Below are 19,573 nucleotides of genomic sequence, written 5' to 3'. Positions count from 1 at the left end.
ATGATCCGAATTTAAACAAGAATGGAACAAATTACATATATAACCATAAATACAGAGATACATCAAAAATAATACTTCATTTCATTAATGTAAAATACTGAAATATGCTTACAAACAACAATGGAAATAAACTAGCTTGGGTGATGGTAGCTTATCTCTGAGGAGAGATGTGGCAGCTACATGCCTCTGAACTGTCTTACAATGAAGCTTGAAGGCCTATTTATTTTTGAGAAACAATGGAAAACCCTAAACATCCAAAACCCTAACCCTAGGAGATGAAGCGCCAAACTATGGGCCCTGATTTGGGTAATTGGTACATCAACTTCTTAGGGTCATAACTTTGTCATACGATCTCCGTTTGATGCGCAAAATACCTCGTTAGAAATATCTATCCGAGGACTACAACTTTGGGATGAGAAAAATTGGGCCAAGGACCAATGTTGCTCCCAAATTTCCAAAAAAAACGTCATTTAGGGCCTCAAAACGGCTCCGGAAGTTTGGAACCTGAAAAATTGCCAAAAATAGTAAATTGTGCTACAAATAAGGAAACTGAAAAACTGAAAGAAAAAATGGTGGGGGTCTAAGTGGAATTGGCTGGTGGCCACCAATATCCACCTGGATCATTCCTCCCCCCTTAGGAAGCAATGGTCCTCATTGCATTGAGTTCCTCCATGAGATGAGGAAACTTTTGCTGAACTTGGTCCCCAGTGAGCCACTTGCCCTGTTGAAGGAGTTGGCCTGCTTTGACAAATCGATACAATTGGATCTTCTATTCGAGAGTGTGCTTGATCTGTGTGTCCATGATCGATCAGTTGTAGCTTGTTCCATGCAATATGGATTTAACTCTGTTGGTGTGAGTTGTTCTTCAATGTTGGATGTGTCTAGTAATGGTGGAAAGTATGGCCAAAGGTGGTCCAAATTGAACACTGGGTGTAGGCCATGGAATGAGGGAATGCTGAGCTCAAATGAATTGTCTCCCATAGCCTTATTAATGGTGTAAGGACCATATCGGAGTGATCTGAGTTTCCGATAAGCTCTGGTAAGGCATTCCTTTTGCAAATGCAACCAGACTTTGTCGCCCACCTAAAACTTGTGTGGCACCCAAGGTTGATCATGTCACTGTTGGGTAGCCATTGAAGGATCTGGGAAAAGTTTTCCATCAACGCGTTCCTTTGTCACTTGAGGGCCTCTTCGAGCAAGAATTTGATAGGATCTCCTACCCCCTCGTATTTCTTTTCATCTGCCATGGTGGTCGTCGAGATTTGCAAGGCTGGTCTTGCAAAGGTTCGACCAGTTCAAGCCCTAACTCCTTATATCCCAACCTCATTGGGGACATGCAAAGAAAAACAGAGAAAGAGTAGACCCCTCTGATACCACTAATCTGGATCTTGGGGAAAGGCCCCCAAGATCTAAGAGATTGAAATGGATTTTGGGGGAGAGGCCCCCAAGATCTGTAAAATTTGAAATGCGAGAAGAAAAAGAGTAGAATGCCAAATAAACAAATCCACAAAGAAACTTTTTATTAAAAATGAGAATAACTGTAAAAGCTACATTGTGGCAGACAAACTGTCCTTTTAGCAAATGCCACATGTTAATTATAGTATTTTTCAGTTACAATACCACAGGTCAATTCCATGGGTGAATGAATACCATGGGTGGATATCACAATACCATGGGCAAATACCATGGGTGGATGTCACTTACAATACCATGGGTGGATGCCACGTACAATACCATGGGTAAATTACATGGGTGGATGATTAACATGGTTGGATGAATACCATGGGTTGATTCCATTTTCTATTTAGATCATCATTTGTCATGGTTATGTGTCATCCACAAACCCACACTTCATCAAAGTCCATTTTCTAGGCCGCACACTGTCAGTATCACAGTTGGTCACAAGCATTACAGGGTATCTCTATCCTCAGATCTTCGTTCATCATGGTTATGGGTCATCTAGAAACCCACACTTCATAGAAGTCCATTTGCAAGGCCGCACATTGTCAGTATCGCAATTGTCACAAGCATTATAAGGTATCTCTATCCTTGGATCTTTGCTCTTCATGGTTATGGGTTAACCATATAAAACCCTTCTCTTTAGTGGCTATTCATATTCAACAAAGGCTTCGCAGGAGGGAAATTCATGCAATGGGGACCATTGCTTCTTAAGGAAGGAGGAATGATACGAATAGAAAATGGAATCAACCCATGGTATTCATCCACCCATGGTATCATTAACCCATGGAATTGACCCGTGGTATTGTGACATCCAACCATTTTCTTCATTCACCCATGGAATTGACCCATGGTATTGTAACTGAAAAATACTATAAGTAACAAGTCGCATTTTGTAAAAGGACAATTTGTCCACCACAATGTAGCTTTTACTGTTATTCTTGTTTTAAATAAAAAAAATCTTCGTGGTTTTGTTTATTGGGCATTCTCCTATTTTTCTTCTCACATTTCAAATTTTGCAGATCTTGGGGGCCTCTCCCCCAAAATCCAATTCAATCTTTTAGATCTTGGGGGCCTCCCCCAAGTTCCAGATTAGTAAATACTTCAATCAACAAATAAACAATAATTACATCTAAGGAATGAAAATGGAAAGTTTTCACAAAAACAAAAAGATTTTCCCCAACAAGATAGCCAAAAAAAAAAAAAATTGAAGTGTTCAACCTATAACAGATAAAAAATAGACTTAAAAAACCTCAACAAAAGACAAATATTAGATCAAACAAGGGAAAACCCAAAGAATTTTTCAACTTTCTAAGATTGACACGGGTATTCAATACATAACAGTATGTTGGATAGAGATAGTTGTGGCTTATAAAAAAACATAGTGTAATGTCAATGTACTGTCTCTCACAATAGAGTGCAACGAGTTGAAAATTCAAGAAAAATTTTAAAAACTTTCAAAAGATCTAAAACATTTGGGGTTTTAGAATCATATAGGGTTCGTCAGAGTCTCAAGAAAGGTTTGAATTAAGAAAACAAGGGATGCCAGTGAAGAAAAACTTGATCCCTGGTGGCTTCACTAATCTTGTTGGCATACTAGTCGTTCTTGCGAACAAGAGAAATATCCCTAGGTTTGAAAACAAAACACTAGAACAAATCACACACAAAAATATACAATATTTTCCTTGAATATTGTTGAAAATGTGAAAATGGAAATACCTAGTAACAAACAACTAATCAAAGCATTTGACATATAAAATATTTAACATATTCTAAATAGATGATCAAGGATTTCCATTACAATATTTGCACAATGATACAAAATATTTGGGAAAGAAATATACTTTGTATTAACAAGGAAAAGGATAGAGTTACAACCAATGACTTGATGTTGATAGATTCCTCCCAATAGTCCTAAATTCCAACCTTGCATTCAAAATCCTTCAATGGATACTTTAGCAGAGTGAAATTATACTTCAAGAGTCTAAAAGCCAACCCATTTTCCTTTGAGTGTATTGTATTTATAGGCTAAGGATGGAAGTTTGAGATCCACTTAGTTAGAATTTAGAATCCACAATGGAGGGGATGGGATCCACTAAGGTAGGGATCATAACCACTTGAGAAAGGATTCGATCCCACATCCTCATCAATCATAAATATACCTCCATGAGGCTTCTAGAATGGAATCTTTGTAACCTTTTTTAATTTTTACCCACATAAAAAGACCGATGAACTTTTTGATAAGGGAAATTTGATGATGATGCAAGGTGAGATGTCATAGGTTGTAATACAAAACACCAATAACAATCTCCAAAAATATGGGTTTTAATGTATGTAATCCATGATTATTATCTTTTATGGAGAGGTATTTACTCCATATTTTCTAGGGATTTATGACAATAGTCCTACGGATGGTGAAAGATTCAGATTTGACATCATTTTCCTAGATGTGACAAAATGATGTGGAACAAAAGGCTCCCTTGGTATGGCTGAGAGATCAAGTAACCCAAGATTCTTAAGCTAAATTCCCCTTAAGGACCCTACAACAAAATCGACTAGACAAGGATATAACAAATTAGGGGTTTAAATGGATGGACTAATTTCAAGGCTCAGGTCCAAAGGACCTACGAGTCAATCTAAAGGATATGGTTTAGCTTAAGGAATCTCAAACAAGTTATCCAAACAAATTGAATCAAGAAAAACTCAAAGCTACTATAAAATCAGGTTTAAAGGTAGCAAATTGTAGCAAAAAAAAGTTTATAACAATAGCAAATTTATCCATTATAAGTGAATAAAAAATATATAGAATGAAGGATAAATTTAAGAGAAAAGTAACAAAAAATTTATAAGAAATTTTTTACAGTTATAATAACATATAACAACAAATAAAGAATGATGTCAAGCCTATAAAATGGTTGAAAATTGCATGAAATGTTTTGAATTAGCTTCTCGAATGCATCTTAGATAGAACTTGACCCTAGGTCATGCATCAACAAGTCACTAAATGCTAAAAACACAATATTTTGATGTATTTTCACCCTAATTTACCATAAAACAAGGAGAAAAATGAATTTAAGGTTTTACAAGAATTCCAAAAATGATAAAGACTAGTGTTTTCTCAATCTAAGGAAAATGAAATCTATGATACAAACTATTCTAAAGTTTTGGAATAATTCTAAATATAAAAAAAAACTAGAGAAAATAAACACCATATTGTAGGGTTTGCGGCTTGGGCTCTCAAATTTTCAAATGATTAAGGGAAACAAAAACCTATATTTGTTGCTCAAATACTTGGAGGGAGGGCTTAGTTCAACAAGAGATAATGAAGAAAATACCAAATAAACCAAGTTAGCATAAGAATATACATCCCATGGAACATAAAACAAAGATATAGAAAATGAAATAACTTACTTCACCATGCAACATCCAAGATACACCATGAGCATATATGAAAAGAGATCACATCACATGTAAGATCCACCCAAGAAAAAGTTGCCATATTAGTCCTCCATTGTGTACAAGAGAGAGAAAATCACTAATGAACAAACATAATAATCCATTTGTGACAATGATCTATGGGAAATTGACTCTTGACTATTTAATGAGGGCATGAAATTCAATTTTCTTTAAGATAGTATAAAATTCCATAAAATACAATAAACATGATGCAAGGTGGATAGGTCACAAGCAAACCCTCAAAGATAGCCAAATCAATTAAATCTCATAAAATTAAGCTTCAATTAGCCCACACGTGTGAGTCTAATGTCCTCCAAAGGTGATATCATCATAAAAATGGCATGTTTCTCCATGAAAAGGTGCAAGGAATAACTTAATTGATTTCTCTTATCCCCTATGTCATAGGTCTCCATCCAAAAGAGGTGTCATATCACTAAAGTAACACTCCAAACCCAACACCATCCTAAATAATAGATCATGTTGTCATTAAAAGAGAAGCTAAGAGTACAAATAACATTATACCATTAAGGTATAGGGTGCCTCTACCCCTCCAAATAAGCCCTAAGTGATTAATAACATAAATCAACCTCAAAGAAGTGTAACATCCATAAAGAAGGTACAATGAAAGCATGGGGGAATGCAATCACCTTAGGAGTGCATCGTCTCTCAAGTTAATGCCCTAGCTCTAATTCTCAACATCCAATGTCCTATGGTTGGAGGAGGGTCACATAATCAATGAAAAGCCATCATTAAAGGCAATTTTCTAGAACAAGGCTCCAACATTTTCCATCAAGTTCCTTGCATTGGGGCTAAAGGTTCTCTAAAATTGTTAGAGAAGCATCACTTTTCCTCATGGGACCCTAGCCACACCTATAAAAATCATCTAACACAAAATTAAGGATTCAAGTGAGATCAATATCATGGGAACATGAACCATAAAAGCATTAAGTTGGACCATATTTAATGTCAAAGTCATACAAGTACTTTTCACAAGCATCATGATTGTGCACAAGTTACCTCACTCAAGTATCATGGAGGGATATCATATGACCTTATTTTGTGCTTCCAAACTCAAGGGGAGAAAAAATTCCTATGTTGACCCTTTCAAATAATGGGTGTAAGTGATAAGTGTTATGATTTGGGGTTTACCTCATCAAAGGTGTGATAGTCTTATACTATGTTGTGGAAACCATTTTATATGAGCACCTTTGTTGAGGGAGTGCTTAAAATAGTTGCTTGAGTTACCTTCCCTCTCATTTTTTGTTCCTACTTTTGATATGGCTTACTTAACAATATTAATTTATTAATCAAATAATAGTTATCATATACTTCCCTTTTAATCCCCCATATTTTTTTGAGTATGTGTTATATTATTTGCATGGCTTATATGCACCACAAACAAAGGGAAATTTAGGGGGGAGGGGTTGTTCAGGTCCCCTTGGTTGGAGGTTATGCAAGGGGGCAAGATACCCTCTACACGAGGTTTATGGAAGTACCTTGAAAGAAAAAAATTCAGTAGCTTTTCACGTCTACTTTATGGCATTTTTTAGTCCATGGTTTTGTGGCACATGGTGGTTTTTCCCATGGTTTTATAATTTTGGTTATGGAACTATGATTTAATTGGTGGTTCATATGCCACAGGATGTATATTATATTGTAATACTATATAGAAAATATAATGGAAAGAGCTTGTTGGTTTTCTTGATTTTTGGTTTCCAAGAAAAATTCTTTGTGTAAATTTGTGTGTGTGCCATTACATCTTTTCTATTTTTTATTAAAAATATATTTGCAACAATTAATTCTATAGGGTTAAAACCTAAATTAGGTATCACAGTAGTTTTGGCTTCAAGGGGATGCCTTTATGGATAAGGGTTTTTTTTCTCAACCCTATGGTAGACCTTATTACAGTGGGATATCTACACGAGTGATTCTCGTGGTGAAGAGAAATGGAAAGTAGGTCAAAAATAGAGATTGAGAAATTTAATGGGAAACTTTTTGATATATGGAAGCTCAAAATGGAAGACTTGTTGCTGGATATATATTAGTGTATTGTTGTGGATCCAAGTACTGCATTGACGTGGATGTCAACAAAAGATTGGACAAAGTTGGATTGGAAGGAAAAGTGTAGAATAAAATTATGTCTCTTAGATTTAGTATTACTAAATGTGTCAGGGGAAGCTACGATAAAGGATTTGTGGGACAAATCAATGTCATTGTATTAGTCTAAGTATACAATGAATAAATTGTTCCTATGGAAAAAGTTGTATAGCCTGAGGATGAAGGATGGAGACTCGATAATAGAGAATTTGAATTTCTTCAATACTATGGTGAGTCAACTATTATATGTTGATATTAAGATTTCAGATGAGGATAAGTATAATAGTTTGTTATGTTCTCTACCATACTTGTGGATGGTTTAGTTTTTTCCATAGGTAACAATGCAACTACCTTAAAATTCGAAGAAATAGTCTCATCCTTTATGTTGGAGGAGATGAGACAGGAAAACATGGAGATCCAAAACAAATATGTCTTGTTTGTAAGAGGAAAATCGCAAAAAAAAAATAGAAACAGGTCTTTAAGTGGGATATCTAAATCTAGAGGAATATTGGAATCTCCAGGAAAGTTCGTAAGGGTATGTTGGAAATGTGGAAAAGGAGGGAATTACAAGAAATACTATAAAGCCAAAATTTCATAGAAAGGGAAGGAATTTGAAGATGCTCCTCATGTAGAAGAAATTACCTCCTCAAGTGTAGGAGGGGATGTGTACTTGGATTTTTCAAGTACACAGGTAGATCATGAGGTATGTTTGATTGACTTAGGTGTATCTTTTCATACGAATCCTCACAAGGAGTGGTTTTGCAAGTACAAAATATTAGAAAGTGGTGATGTTTTTTAGGAGACGACTCGAGAGTAAAAATCATAGGAAAAGGAAAATTCAACTTCAATCTCATGGATGAAAATATTAGGACACTCCATAGTGTTCTGCACATCCAAAGATTAGGTATAAATTTGATTTATGTGAGAAAGATGAGCAATGCAAGTGTAAAAACAATGTTTGAAAAGGATACCTGTGAGATATTTCGAGGAGAAATGGCATTATTGAGGGAAATTTGGATTGGAATTCTATATAAGTTGTTGGGAAGCACTGTTAGTGTTGGGTGCAATAGTACCATTTTTCGTTAGAGTGGATAAGAATAAGGAAAAAATATTGCAACTTCAGGAGAAAATACTATGTTGTAGCATTAAAGACTGGGACACATCAAAGAGAAGGACCTTCTAGTACTACATGGAAATGGTATGTCTAATTTCTCTCTGGATTTTGATTTCTATGAACATTTCTTATATGGGAAGCAAAATTGGATGAGATTATCCTATGGTGCTAAGAAGTCAGAGGGAATACTACAAACAATGCATAGTAATGTGTTTGGACCTTTTTCGGTTCCATCACTAAGTAAATTTGTATACTACATCTCATTTGTATATCACTTCTCTAAGAATACATGGATATATTCCTCTAGAAGAAACCAAAAGTCTTTGATAGATTTAAAGAAATTAAATCTCTGGTAGAGTATTAGATAGAGAACAAATTAAGGGTATTGAGGACGAGTAATGGTGGAGGGTTCTATGGGAAGGAATTTGAAGAGTTATATAAAAAGTGTGGTATAACATGGAAAAAGACTACCCTATACACACCTCAACATAATGGAGTTGCAGAAAGGATGAATAAGACATTGATGGAAAAAAAAGGAGCATGCTCAGTGGTGTTGGGTTAGGACAAGAATTTTGGGCATAGGTAGTGGATACTACATGTTAGTTGGTAAATAGATCACCCTCATCAACATTGGATGATAATACCCCACATGAGGTATGTACTGGTAGGAAACCATCTCTCAAACATCTCAATGTATTTGGTTGGGATGCATACATACACGTTCCAAAGGAAAATAGAACCAAGGTGGATATAAAATATGAAAGGTGCATCTTTATCAACTATAAATGTGGTTTCAAAGGTTACAAGATTTGGAATCTAGAAGAAAATAAGGTTTTGTATAGCCTATATGTGGCATTTACATAGGTAAAATATGTTATCAAACATGTTTGATGTAATGAAAATCATGATTCCTAATAATTTTTCAATTTTCTTTCTTACTTTTGATATGGCTTTCTTAATAAGCTTTATTGATTTATCAAATAATAATGATCACAATCCCCCTTTGATGATGGGAAATTTATCACTTTATCAAGGTCACAATTTCCACAATGAGTTATGTTTACTATAATAAGAATTAATACTTCCAGGATGAGTGGCTATATAAGATGAGGTATAGTTCATGCTAAAATTGAATTTAACTTGCTTTACATCCCTTGCCATTATTTTACATTTTGGCATTTGGTTTATGCTCTTTATTTTCTTACAATTGCATCAACCTCAGTTATGTTCATCCCTTTTTTCTCATAGGAGAGGGCCAACAATGAACTAGTATGAGTGACTGGAAACAACCAATCAAACATAAGATAATGAATATAGGATAATCACAACAAGTGTTAAATATGGATAACATGAATCATTAACACCATTAGAGCCTCCTATTTGTACTCATATTATATAATGAAAGACGATGCCTTAAGGAAATTTACACGTGACTACGAAACACATAATAAACACCAAAGTGAAATAAGGGAACAAGTACACAACCAACTATGGTATATAATCCAATTTCAACTTGTGATCCATACTAAAATTCCTTGAAAATTTAATGAAAGCACTTAAATGTAGAAATGGTTAAGGTAGCTCATAATAGATGACCCACCTTCATTGAATGAGTAGGTTAGATTAATGAATGAACTAAATAGATCATGGATGAGAAGCATGTGAGGCTAGTTATTTGTGCAGCATGGTAGGGTTGTAACTGGGAGGTTGCAAATGAGAAGAATTTTTTCTCCAATGGTTACTCATATATCTAGATTGGTAATAGGTATTATCCTATGAATGAGGGGAAGTGTCCAATAAATTTCCCAATGAAGTGAATTTCATGATAAAAAATAAAATCCTAATGAAAATTATTAGTTTTCAGTGTATGAAATACCAAAGCTCAATGGTGCATCATTGAAAAAAATTGAGAAGGGAAAATCCATAGAGATGGTTACAAGAACGATTTGATCCCTCTTTTAAAATAAAATTGGAAAATCCACCTAAACGTTATTACTAGAGCACAACATGACTCATGTTATTTTCATTACCCTCTTAAGCCAATGTTTTTGTTGGACGGTTGGCATTATTTGGATGGCCAGTGGCCTAGTGAAGATATATGCAAGTGTGTTGGCATTGATGTCAACAATAATGCTAGGAGATGTTTTGGATAGTTAGCATTTCCTAAGTGTTGGCAGGGGTGTGGGTATTGATGTCAACTAGAATAACATGGATGCTTGTCGTAGCATATGTTGGCAGTGATGGACCAGGATGAATCCCATGGTTGCTGCAATGCTTTGAATAAAATCATCACAGTAGTAGGCTTATTGGAAAAGACATAAGATGATGACTACAGTTACGTCCCTGGAGGAATCCATGGCGGTTGCAGTGCTTCATGTACAAAATCATCATAGTAGCAGGGTTACTCGAGAAGCCATAAAATTATGACTATGGTGGCTAGGAGTTCAGGACTCCAAATACAAGAAGAAGTTTCAAGGACCAAAGAATGGAAGAGAGTTTGCATCCATTTTATAGAAATAATATGGGCTCAAATCCTACATCAGACCCTCTCCATTGGAAATTTCTATGAAAGAGGTTTTCAATGGTGTGTGAAAGTCTAAAAATGACCCCCTCAATCAAAATTTATGGTCTATCGAAGTGAGGGTCTTGAAGTCCTAAGTAGACAGATAAATCATAGCAGGCTATATCAAATATAGGAATATCAGGACCTTACAGTAGGTCATATCGAAATATCAGAGGTCAGCAGAGTAGAAGGATAATTATCGAAGCATCGAAGTATGCCATATCAACACTTGGAGAATATCATAACCTCAAAGAAGAGCATATCATGGTATCAGAAGTTGGAGATCATCAGAATATTGGAGGCCTGGGATATAGTAATACCAAAACTTCTTAACAGTGGTATTTTAAGAAGTTATGATATCCAATAGGGTCGATAGCTGAAACACCAAGGAATTTCGAGAAGGTTAACAAAGGATCCTGCTGTAAAACCAAGGCTGGACTCCTTCTCTCTCCTCCTGTAGGACACGTGGTGGCATGTGAGTGGGCCTGAGAAATTGAAGTGGCTAGTGACGTTAGCATGATGTAACAATATGGTGGACACCTCGCATCCTGTTTTATCATTTTCAATAGACGAATGGGACAAATCAGATTAATATGTGTCACCTCCCAGGAGTTACCAAGTGTGGAAGTGACGTTAGCATATCAGAGGTCGAAATATCAGAGGATGAGGACATCGTAACTCCCATTCAAATGATGGTTGAGAAGTTATGATAAAGGAAGCTCTGATATTACTTGGAACATGGTGGTATGAATCACAAAGGGAGCCAAGGCTAAACAAGGGGAGCTAAGGTTATCGGGACTGAGTAATATCATAACATATTGTATGTTGAAGTTACAATACCAAAGGGCTCTAATATAGTGCTAAGCCGAGAAGCAAAGGTCTTGAAATGCCAAAGGAGCTAAGTGCCAAGGGGCTAAGGGTATCGAAATTAAGTGATATTGTAACATCCCTCTTGTATGAGTTACAATATGTTGTGGCTCTGATATGATAGTACAAAGGTATATGGAAGATGGATGAGTCGAGAGTAAGGACCATGGTCGTGTAGAGGAGTTAGTAGTAGGGGTAATAGCCACTGTCAAATATCATTGAGTCAAGGCAGCAAGGACCATGATTTAGAGAAAAGAGTGTTGGGTCTACCTTGAGGTGAGACAAGCCATATTTATGCTCTGATGAACATCTCAATGAGTTAAATGGATGAATAGGTTGGAAGCTAAAGAAAAAATGTAGATCAAAGGAGTTGGCTGATGGAGTCAGATGGATCTGCAAAAAGTGTTGAGACAAGGTAAAAAGGACAACGGTCCATAGCTAATCCATGCCGAAGTAAAACCAAGATGTGTGAAACCATGAATAAGGATGGAGAGCCTTAGTGATAGGATATTTTTTTCATAGAAAGGAAAGTTCCTGGTTGGAGTGTGTAGGTGGACTGAGAATTAATTCTCTGTATGGAGAAGTAGTCAGGTGCCCATTCTCATAGTTGATGTAGTGGCAAAGACCAAGTTAGACGTAATAATAGAATGGAAAATCCATGCTGAAGTACACTTGGATAGTGTGGATACAGGACAAGAGTGGTAGCATCGATCAACGAGCAACAAAGAAACAAAATAGAGAAGCCCAGTTGAGAAAATTGGGGAATACAACATTGTAGAGTGAGTTTTGTGGAGAGATCATTGTTGTGAGGGCGCTACTATGCGTGAGGAAAAGTGAGCATATTCTCCTGTGAAAGGATGAGAGTGCCTATGCAGAGAAAAGACCCCAAGAGAGTGAGATTCACCTGCGAAAGTTTGAATGTGCCTATGCTCTATGAAGAATATCGAACAAGCTAGTGCTATGGTGCGTAAGGCCAAGAGGATCTGATGAATAAAAGAGGCTGAGAGATTACTGTATCCAGTTGAAGAGTAGAGTGCAGAGATGATTACATGGCCTATGTGTGTTTGTGAGTGTTGTGAGTGGAACAACGAGTTACTTCAGTCTCCCAATAAGCTTCTTCTTCTGGTAAGTCCTTCCACTTGATCAAGTACTCTTTGATTACTCGTGATCGTAGCTTCCTTTCCCTGTTGGACATGGTACCCTTTGTCTCTAGAATAATCCTTCCTTCTTCATCTAAATTTGAAAGTGTTGATTGTGCTCATTGATGTTCACCATGTGCCTTTTTGAGGCAAGATACATGGAATATTATATGAACACAACTTTTATTAGGAAGGATTAAATTGTATGCGACTTGGCTGATATTTTTGTTGATCTGATATGGGCCATAGAAATTTGGTGCCATTTTATTTTTTCCTTTTTTTTAGGGGCAGCTGCTTGTATGGTTGAATTTTAACAAATATCTAATCTCCAACTTCAAATTCTCTCTCGGTTCTATTTCGGTCAGCTTGTTGTTTTAGACGATTCCTTGCATTATTTAGATTTTTTTTACAGTTTGGACGACTTTTTGGGGTTCTTCTAGTTGGTTTTTAATAGCTCTTAGTTTTTTTCTGGATGATATCCAGGTCCTTCCATTTTGGAGGTTCGTACCCATACAGAGCTTGAAATGGAGTCATTTGTACTGGCATGTAGTAAGTGGAATTGTACCAACACTCAGCAAGATGTAGCCACTGAACCTGCTTATTTTGTTTGTTTGTGGCACAACAACGTCGATAAGCTTCCAAACATTTACTGACAACCTATCTTTTGCCATATGTTTTAGGATGGTAAGCAGAACTCATCATGAGGTAGGCTCATATATGATTGAATAATTCCTTCCAAATATTACCCTTAAATTTGGCATATCTATTGCACAAAATATCTCAATGATTTGTTTTGTTGAGTCTGATTTATTCATTGCAATAAAGTGAGTATACTTGGTGATTCTGTCAACTACAACAATAATCTTATCCTTAGCATCAGATATGGGTAAACCTTCAATAAAGCCCATTGATATTTCTTCCCATTTCTTATTCGGAATGTTTAAGGGATGAAGTTGTTCGGGTGTCATAATATTTTCACTTTTATTCCTTTGGCATTTATGCATTCTACTACATATTTATGAATATCTTGATTCATTCCCTTCCAAAAGAATGACTCGCATGTATTATAGTAAGTTTTAAACAATCCTACATGTCTTCCTAACAGTTAATCATGTGACTCCTTGAGGATCTTGGCTTTAAAATTGGAATCGACATTTAGATAAATTCTTCCCTTGTACCATACAATATCATTCTTCCATTCAAATTTTGAATTCTAAGGAAGATTATTGATTATAACACTTGTTTCTGGGTTTTTTCATATTCACTTCGAATCTGATTATGTCATTTGGCCACAACCATTGAAACTATGAGTAATGATGGTTCTCCATCTTTCCTTGACAACACATTAGCTACTACGTTATCTTTCCCTTTCTTATGTAATATATCCATGTCAAAGGTAGAATTTTTTTCTATCCATTTTAGTTGTTCTATAGATAGCGTTTCTGTTGGAGGAGATGTTGAAGACTATTATGATTTGTTCGTATTAAGAACTTACTTCCCAAGAGATATTTTCTCCATTTGGCTAATGCGTGCATAATCACAAGCATTTCCTTTTTGTATGTAGACTAGAGACATTCATTCTTATTGAGCTTTTTGCTTTCAAACGTGATTGGATGACCATACTACATTAGTACTACTCCTATGCCAAAAACCGAAGCATCACATTCAGTTACAAATGGTTTTGAGAAGTCTAGAGTTGCTAATATAGGGGAATTAGTCATAACTTCCTTCAAATCTTCAAAACAATTTCTTGCTTCATCATTCCATCAAAATGAGTTCTTCTTTAGAAGGTTTGATAAGGGTGTGGTTATATGGGTGTAGTTTTTAATAAATCTTCGATAATACCCGGTCAACCCTAAGAATCCTCTTAGCTTGGAGATATTAGCTGGTTTGGACCACTCCCTTATAACCTTGATCTTGTTAGTATCTACTTTAACTCCTTCCTTGGATATTATATGTCTGAGATGTTCTACTTCTTCCTTCCCAAAAGTGAATTTGGACTTCTTGGCATAGAACTGATGCTCTTCCAACACAATAAGAACTTTCTCCAAATGTTGTAGGTGCTCCTTCCAATTTTTACTATAAACTAAATTTCATCAAAGAACACTAATACAAACTTCCTTAGATATAGACAAAATAACTTGTTCATAGTATCTTGGAATGTTGTCGGTGCATTGGTTAAACCGAAAGACATTACTTTAAACTCGTAATTACCTTCATGTGTTCAAAATGAATTTTTTTTCTATATCTTCCAATATGATTCTGATTTGATAATATCCTAACCTTATGTCCCATTTTGAGAAGTATTTAGCACTATGTAGTTCATCCAACATTTCATCGATAAAAGGAATTAGAAACTTATTTTTAATTGTTATTTTCTTTAGTCCCTAATAATCGATGCATAATCTGAACAATCCATCTTTCTTCCAAACTAATACAAATGGGGCAACATACAGACTTTTAATTTTAGTGATGATGCCACATTTTAAAATATCTTGGACTAATCTCTCAATTTCTATTTTTTAATGATGTGGATATCGATGCGGTTTGATGTTGATGGGGTTTGATCCTACTTTGACTTCTACTGTATGCTCAATATCATTTTTAGGCGACATCTTCATCAGAAGGTCTTGGAATATGTTTTTGTGCTTTTTAATTTTCTCATGGACTTCTAGTGTTTCTTCATTGACTAGATTCAGAGTTAACATTTCTAATTGTTGACACTTTACTACATAGCTTGGCACTCCCTTACAAATCATTTTCATCATCTAGGATGATGATACAGTTTGGTTCTTAGGTGGCTGGAACCTATATAATTTGTATTTATGCCCTTCCCATTTAAATTTTAAAAATTGATTTTGATGGTTGGCAGAGTAAGTACCAAGGGCTTGTAACCATTGGATACCTAAGACCACATCCACTCCTCCTAATGGTACCATGTATAACGAAGATTCTAAATTAAAGTCTTGAATTTTCAATTTGATTTTATGGCATTTCCATACCTTTTCAATCTTCTTACCGTCGGCTACCATAACCTTCATATTGGGCATGGGAAATGTGAAAATGTTTAGTTTTTTTGCCATGGTTGAGTCCAAAAACTTGTGGGTGCTACCAGTGTCGATGAGAACCATTACATTGTTATTCTTGCTATGTCCTCTTAATTTTAATGTTTGGGGATGTGATATACCTGTGATAGTCGATAATGATACTTGTGGAATGCTCTCGCCATCTAATTTTGGAGAGAATTCTAGGGCATCTTTTATTTCTTCTATGTTTGATTCATTAATGTCTTAATCATTAGTTGCTTCATAGTTATACAGGTTCTAGGTCTCTTTTCCTTTAACAGACCTATGCTTAGGATCCCACTTTTCACCACAACGTTTTCACTTGCCGTCTTTCATCCTTTGCATTTCCACGTTAATTTTTTCTTCCACAAAGATGTGGTGGAACATATTCTGTGTTATCTGTATTCATCGAATGGGGAAATATTCATCTCGAATATACTCTTTCAGCCCCAAAGCATCTTTTCAAATTTCTTTTCAGCATCTTTTTCTTTTTATCTTGCTATATCTATCAACGTCATGCCATGAAGCACAAGTTCTTCTCGTAGATGGGGTTTAAGTACCGAGGTGTACAATTGGATTAGATGAGCTTTTGATAATCCATGTACTCATGTTTCTAAAGTCTCCCATTCTTGAGTGTATTCATTCGCATCTCCTTTTTGTTGCAATCTAGTGAGTGTTGAGAAGAACTCTTCTTCCTTGACACCTTGGAACCTTTTAAAGAAAACGTCCTTAAATTTCCTCCAACTGATAGCCAGTGTCATATTCTCCACCACATATACCAATTATATGCTTCGCCTTCCATATTCATGGAAGCGTGCCTGATATTTTCATCATCATTGTCAATATCATAAATCTCAAAATATTCTTCTACTTTATTGAGCCAAGAAACACTACATTTTTCGTTATCGTCGAATTTGGGTAGCTCGTTTTTTTCTCTTCATTTATATGTCGCTGTCGATGGAGCGAAAAAGGGGTATTTATTTGAAAAGGAGATATTGATGTATGGATTTCAGAGCTTCTTATTTTGAAAATTCGTGTTACTATTTTCTTGATTAAGTGTGGAAGATGTCTTTATAGACTCAAGTTTCTCATGTGTGTCCAATGATTTTGATGAATCAGGAGAATTGAGATGTTTAGTCACTCCATTATTCTGGGGTATTTGATTAGATGTAATATTCAGGATGGTACAAATACAACCCAGCATCACCATATCTTGATCCACCTTAAATGAAAGGTCTGCGTGATCCTTTTTAAAGTCTTTCATGTTTTCCTCGAACTGACTCTTTATTTCTTTTGTTGTGTTCTTGAGCTCTTTGATTTTATCACCCTGCCCAGTCACCTTAGTCTCAAGGTCTACTAGTCTTTTTTGGAAATCAACCATCGAAATTGATGAAGACATTGGGCAAGTCTGAGGTGGGGTATACTTATCTAGTGTAACTTTTTTTTTAAATTGACCTATTTTTTTCATTTGTAAATAATAATTTTTATTTTTGATTAAATTATAATTATATATTATATAACTTAATTATATTATTAAATTATAATTAAATAGCATATAGCTTAATTATATAAATTATAATTAAGATTGGAAGTAAATAATAAATTTTAATGATTGATGGAGTGAAATTCGAATGAGATTGGAAGTCGAATGGTGGGTTAATGCCATCTATCAGTCAACATAGACACTTGGATGCAAGGATTGAGGTTTGGGTGGTGCAGAGACTAGAGGAAGGATGACGGCAGAGATGGAGGATAGATGGTGGCAGAGAGAGTGACGAGGATGGAAAACAGAGAACGGAATTCAAAGGTGAAATGAGGTTTAGTCAACGAAAACATGGAAAAGTGGAACATGGAACAATGGAGAGAAGATAGGATGACAGTAAGTGAGTCAAACACAGACAGTTGGAGATGAACAACGTAATCATTACAACAGTGTGGGTGAAGAGGTGACAACAGTGTGGTACGATGAAGAGGTGAAAGTGGTGTCTAAAACTAGAAATGGAATTACTTGTCTGTAGCAAGGAGAACAACAACTCTTGATACACCTGACTTTGATACCAAATAAATGAGACAAACCAGCAATTGTCATAAAAATATGTATTTTATTAATAATGAAAATGAATTGATGATTTATAGGATGAGAGGCTCAGGCTCAAATACAACCCTACATGCCTCTTGTTGAATGGGCATGATCTTTGATCATGCCCTATGCCCTAATTAACTATATAGTTTACAAAATACTTAATTTTATATAACAATATCAGGTAGAGTGTCTTCCAATTACAGAGAATATTGAGTTCTGTATTGAGTGTGGGTTGGACTCTGCATACAGGAAGTAGGTCCTTCCATCTCTAGTGGGTTCTTGGTAATACTTGGGGGTTGGTGCCTCCTACAAGTTGGTGCTTGCATAAATACAATGAGCTACAATTTGTTGCTTGCAACAAATCCGTGAAGTTGGTGCTTCACATGGTGCTTCTAGTAAGCTAGACAAGTGTTCACAAAAGGAGGGAGTTGGTGCTTCTTGCTAGTGGATTCTACCAAACAATCAAAGGGAGATGGTGCTTCCTATGAGTAGTGGCTCACAAAAAAAATTGATATAATAGAGTAGGTTCTCTTATTTTACATCAATAACAACAACAATATTTGGTGGTTTTTTCCAAAAGGGTTTCCACGTAAAAAATTTGTCTCATATGTATGATGCTCATGGTGTGTGCTTGTATGTTTTCATATTGATACCATATGATATGTTGTTGTTGATTATATGGATGGTTTCCAAGTTTGAATAATAAAACAAATTGGCATAAAGAGTTAAAAAATATCCTTAATATTGATTCAACCCCCTCTCAGTATTACCATTGTTTCCAATAATCAGTACCAGAGCCAAGTTTCCTTCAAGAATAGCTTAACTGTTGGAAGGTAGATAAAATGGAAACAATGGATAATCAATGTTGGCTTACATTTGAAGGATTTCCATTCTTAAATGAATCAATGTATGTATTCTAGAAAGTTATAATGGAATCTTACTTAATGGCCTTGGTTGTTGATGTATGGTGCTTCATATCGAATGGATAAAAGAATGAGAAAAATGAAGAAGCCAAGGAGGTCATTATCAAAGGGTTGTCTAAGCTAGATGATGATAAAGTAAGAAATTATGAGACATCAAGGGAAATGTTGGACAAACTAAAATGTTTGTATGGAGGAGATAGCCATGTGGGTCAAGAAGACACTGAGGAGCCCTGCTACTCTATCAATGAATCAACAAATGTAGAATTTTCTGCTCATCACACTCACATTGAGGATGAAGAAAACTAAGAAGGGAGATAATGTTGCTCAGAAGGTAAGATATTGGTGTGTTATAAATTCATATAGATAGGTCGTTCATTATCTAGATGTACATGTGAATCACTTGAAGATAGAGATAGCCATGCATCTAGTAGTTGTAATGACGATAAATGTATTTTAGTAGCAATAACAAATGAGGGATCCACTGAAGGAGAAGAGAGTATATCCCATGAGGAGAATAGGGTTATCACTGAAAGTGATGAAGATGGAATATCCCTTAGAACTGTGGAGGACTCCATGGAGGCAGTGATAATTCTAGATCTCCGTGCTGACTCAACTAGCACCTTTGATAGTGAAGGAAAGGATCTAGATAAAAGGATATTTTTCAAAAGAACTTGATCTCTACTCTAAAGGAGATCAAGGACCTATCAAAGGAAAATCTCAAGCAAGAAGAGAAGCTTAAAATTTATGAGGTTGAGAATGAAAGGTTGAGAAAAAAATTAGCTGATCTAAATTGTTGGCACAAAAATGA

The sequence above is a fragment of the Pinus tabuliformis genome, chromosome 8 (assembly GCF_031772625.1).
Source record: "Pinus tabuliformis cultivar Carrire ecotype Pingquan chromosome 8, CPIR1, whole genome shotgun sequence".
Taxonomy (NCBI): Eukaryota; Viridiplantae; Streptophyta; class Pinopsida; order Pinales; family Pinaceae; genus Pinus; species Pinus tabuliformis.
The sequence above is the reverse complement of the archived record's forward strand: the minus strand, read 5'-3'. Positions refer to the sequence as shown.